Source organism: Vombatus ursinus, unplaced genomic scaffold (assembly GCF_900497805.2).
Source record: "Vombatus ursinus unplaced genomic scaffold, bare-nosed wombat genome assembly UNPS02014813.1, whole genome shotgun sequence".
In the NCBI taxonomy this organism is placed as follows: domain Eukaryota; kingdom Metazoa; phylum Chordata; class Mammalia; order Diprotodontia; family Vombatidae; genus Vombatus; species Vombatus ursinus.
The window spans coordinates 21,784,680-21,788,940 of record NW_020954591.1 but is presented as its reverse complement, the minus strand read 5'-3'; the positions used below and the strand labels follow the sequence as shown (position 1 = coordinate 21,788,940).

Genomic DNA, 4,261 nt, shown 5'->3' with positions numbered 1-4,261 from the left:
ACGTTACCGGTCCTTGACTGGGTCGCGGAGCTTCTTCCGCTGGTGCTGGAAAGGGAGGCGGCAGTGGAGGCGGGGTAGGAGGGGTGAGGGGAGGTTGGCTTCTGGGGCTGTGGTCTCTTCCTTTTGCGTGAGAGAGAACCGTTTCTAGAAACAAACTTTCCTACTAGAAATTTACTTTTAAGAGCCTCCTGTCCTAAACACCCAAACACTGTCCGGAGGACTAGGAAGCAACCAACCCTGAAGCTATGGGGCCTCATGTGTTACCTTCAGTGTTACCTTATCGAGGCTGGGCCCGCCCCTCTCCTGGAGCTGACAATCTATAGGATAATAACTGACGTTTCTACAGTGCTTTAAAGTGTACAGAGCACCTCCATATATGTTATCTCAGTAGAGCCCCATAACGAGACTGTGAGGTAAGCACTACAGGTACTATCCCCATTTTAGAGATTAGGAAACTGAGGCCCAGAGAGTTAGGAAGAGAAGTTTCCATGGTAATAGATAGAGCCAGTGTCCCAGGAGGGGTTTTAACCCAGGTTTTCATGACTCTGTCCTTTGGGCTATTCTTCCTCTTCTGAAAGCAACAGTCAGCAAGGATTTATTAAACGCTGTTAATGTGCCAGGTACTGTGCTAAACTCGGGAATACAAATACAAGCAAAAAGATAGTCCTTACCCTCAAGGAGCTTACCCTCTAATTGGGAAGGAGCAAAACTCTCAAGAATTTTGTTGTTTTAATTGGTGGCGTTTTTGCTTAAGGTCCATTTTGGTAAAGTCTGTCGGTTTGAGTGAGGCTTTCTGTTGTTGATTTGTTTTGCGAAAGAGGGCCCCTTTTTGTTTGGTTGAAGACTGGGCTTTGTTCCTTAAGGGCAGAGGAGCCTTCTAAGATTTCCCAAGGGGTAGGTATATATCTAAAAATTCACTCCAAAAATAGTCATCTCCCACTTCTCTGTCGGACAAGTAGTTAAAGTTAGCCCTGCCCACCTAGTTCTTAGGTTATCTCATCAACTCCCATGATTTCAGCTTGTCATCACCATGCAGATGATTCTCAGTTTTGTCCAGCCCTAACCTCTGTCCTGACCTCCACTCTCACATTTCCAACTGTCCACTGGACATCTTGAACTGGATGTCCTGTAGACATCATAAACTCAACCTATCCAAAACTGGGCTTATTATCTTTCCCCTAAAACCACCCCTCTTCCGAACTTCCCTATTACTGTGGAGGGTACCTCTCTCTTCCTAACTTCTCAGTACTACCTTCCAGTCACCCAGTCTCACAACCTAGGTGTCATCTTCAACTCCTCACTCTCATATCCAATCAGTTGTTACGCCCTGTGTTTTTTGTTCACAACATCTCTCATAAATGCTCTCTTCTTTCCTCTGACACTGCCACTCTAGCACAGGCTTCATCACCTAACACCTGGACTATTGCAGTAGCCTGCTGGTTGGTATCCCTGCATCAAATTTCTCTCCACACCAGTTAGTCCTCCATTCAGCTGCCAAAGTAATCGTTCTAAATCACAAGTCTGAACATGCCAACCCCTTATTTAAATAACTCCAGTGGCTGTCTGTTGCCTCCAAGATCAAACATAAAATCCTCTGGCTTCTAAAGCCCTCCATAACCAGGCCCCTTCTACCTTTCCAGTCTTCTTACTCCTTCTATCCTTATGCTCCCAGGGACTTTGCAACCAGCGACACTGACCTTGCTATCATTATTCCTCACATAAGACCCTTCATCTCCCAACTCCGGGGATTTTCACTGGTTCCCCTATGCCTAGAACTCTCTCCCATGGACTAAATTTTAATCCCACCTCTGACGCTTGCTACTTTTGTAACCCTGGGCAAGTCACTTTATTTGGTGCTCAGTTTCCTCTTCTGTAAAGGGCTTTGGATTTGACAGGCCCTGAGGTCTCTTCCAGCTCTAAATCTGATCTATGACCTACAAACCTCTCAGCCCCAGCAAAGGAGAGCATTTGTCTGAAGAATTAAAACTCTAGGATGTATGTTTTTCATGTTCCATCGAGAAGTATTAATTTACTAGGTCCTCTGTTGCCCCACCTCTGCCACCCCTTCTCAGCAGAGCGGCGTGGGTGGGGGGGTGGAGTCTGCTCCCATGCCCCCGCCCCTTTCCGTTCTCTAGTGTAGGCCAGCTGACCCGAGTTTTCTGGGAGAGGAAAGGAAGTGTTTCTGAGCCTCTGGGCGTTTTCTTTCGATTTGGAGGTTGTCTTTTTCTTGTTCGGTAGCACAGCCTAGGATCTGGAACCAGAAGTCTTGAATCTAGTGGCACAAATCCCTCTGCCAGGTATGTATGAGCCCATTTCTCAGCTCTGTTTGATGTGTCCTTTCCCTGAGTTCAACATCCAGCCTTGTCTTGCCCTTCCAGTCACTGCTGTGCTCTCCAGAGTGCTTTTGCTTCTCCTCATGCTCCATGTCATCTGGCTTTAAACTACCACCTCTTTCCCTGATTAATTGTGCTTTAAGTTCAGGTGGTAGATTTTTATTATCTTTTAAATGCACCATATGCTTGAGGTCACTTGGTTCTTAAGAAGTTTCTCTTTAGGAAGATCTCTAAGTTCCCAAGTGGTGTAATTTAAGTGGTATAATCGTTTATTTTTATTTTATTTTCAGGTGGTGAGGTAGGATTTTGAGAAAGAAGGAAAGGAAAAGTTTGGAGTTGATGTGGTGATATGGAAATAATCAGGCTGCATGTATCACCTGCCTCGTTCTTTAAGATATTTCAGGGGCAGCTAGGTGGCACAATGAATAGAGCACAGGCCCTGGAGTCAGGAGGATCCAAGTTCAAACCTGGCCTTAGACACTTGACACTTATTAGCTGTGTGACCCTGGGCAAGTCACTTAACCCCATTGCCTAGCCCCCCCCCCAAAAAAAATCAGTTTTGAAGTTTGAGGAGACCTGAAGAGAAGTAGTATGTTTGATTTTAGTGTTTGTTGAGTATCCATTGTTGGGAATATAATGTAGAGTGCCTGTCCACTATAATCTCATATATGTGTGTACACACACACATGTATATGTATGTGTGTATACATTTATGTATACAACATGTATCCTTCTATAGACATCTATATATGTATACAGATAAGGGAGTGGTTGGATTAGAAACAGGGGTGGGGAACTTGTGGCCTCCAGGCCCTTTGACTGAATCCAAACTTCACAGAACAAATCTAGAAGTTCCCTACCCATTACAAGGTTCCCTTCAGCTCTACAGTGTTATGGGTTTGGTTTTTTTTTCTCCATTATTAGTTGCCTCTTTTAGAAGTGATTCTGAAACTAAAATGTGAGTCTCGATAGCCATAGCTCCCTGACTCCTCTGACTGTTAGATATCAGGGAAAGTTTTTATTGTGGGAGGGTAACCAAGGGAGTGTCTGGATGAATAAGAGGTAGAAAATGAAATTTGACCTCATCTTGATGAGTAATGGGAGAGTGTAAATGTTTTTGCTCCTGACTCTTCCATCTCTAGTATTATCCTCCCTCTTAACCACTCTCACCATATTGTACTCATTTCCCTGTTGAGTTTGAGGTTTTTCTACATTAAAATGTGTGTGTGTGTGTGTGTGTGTGTTAAACCCTTCTTTGTCCACTTTCAGATCAGAGTGAGGTTCACTGGATGGCCACATCCCTTACTCTTGTCTCTATATTGATTATGACAAACCCCAATGAAGGGAAAATAGCACATTCTACCTCCTTTTCCTCCTTTTCACGCTGCTGTATTCCTTTTTGCCATCCCTGCCTTTCCCTTCTTCAAATACTCATAACTAATCTACCTCCAGGACCTCTCTTTTTCTCATTTACCCCCTCAGTACCCTTTGAAGATGTTCAAGAACACTTGTTTTTCTTCATATATTAAAAAGGTAGTACTGCATCATCATCATCATACAGCTGCTTCCATCTGCTCCAATAAACTTAGCTTTCTAACTTCAGCTGGACTCTTGCATTTGTAGTTCAGTTCCTAGTTCAGCTCTGGTCTCTTCAACCTTTTTTCCCCTTGTAGTATTATACTCAGCTTTGCAGGGTAAATTATTGTTGGTTGTAAAACTATCTTTTTTGACCTTTGGAAAATTGTACAGTACTGCAAGATCTCCTTGGGTTATTAGTAAAAACTTCCAGATCTTGCACGATCCTGATTGTAATTCAAAAGATCATCGTTCAATAAACATGTATTAAGGACCTACTCTGTGCTAAGCACTGTGCTTAGTGTACACAGTATACTTAGTATACACAGTATACTTAGTATACACAGTATACT

General features: G+C 43.5%; 1 protein-coding gene across 1 annotated transcript in view; it reads left to right on the top strand.

The window, feature by feature from the left end:
• Positions 1–2,156: 2,156 nt before the first annotated feature.
• The window catches only part of PARP4 (poly(ADP-ribose) polymerase family member 4), a 98,548-nt gene continuing 96,443 nt past the window's right edge, over positions 2,157–4,261 (top strand). The window contains exon 1 of the mRNA XM_027877607.1: positions 2,157–2,297. The gene's annotated coding sequence lies outside the window, so the exon portion shown is untranslated. The remainder of the gene's footprint in view (positions 2,298–4,261) is intronic.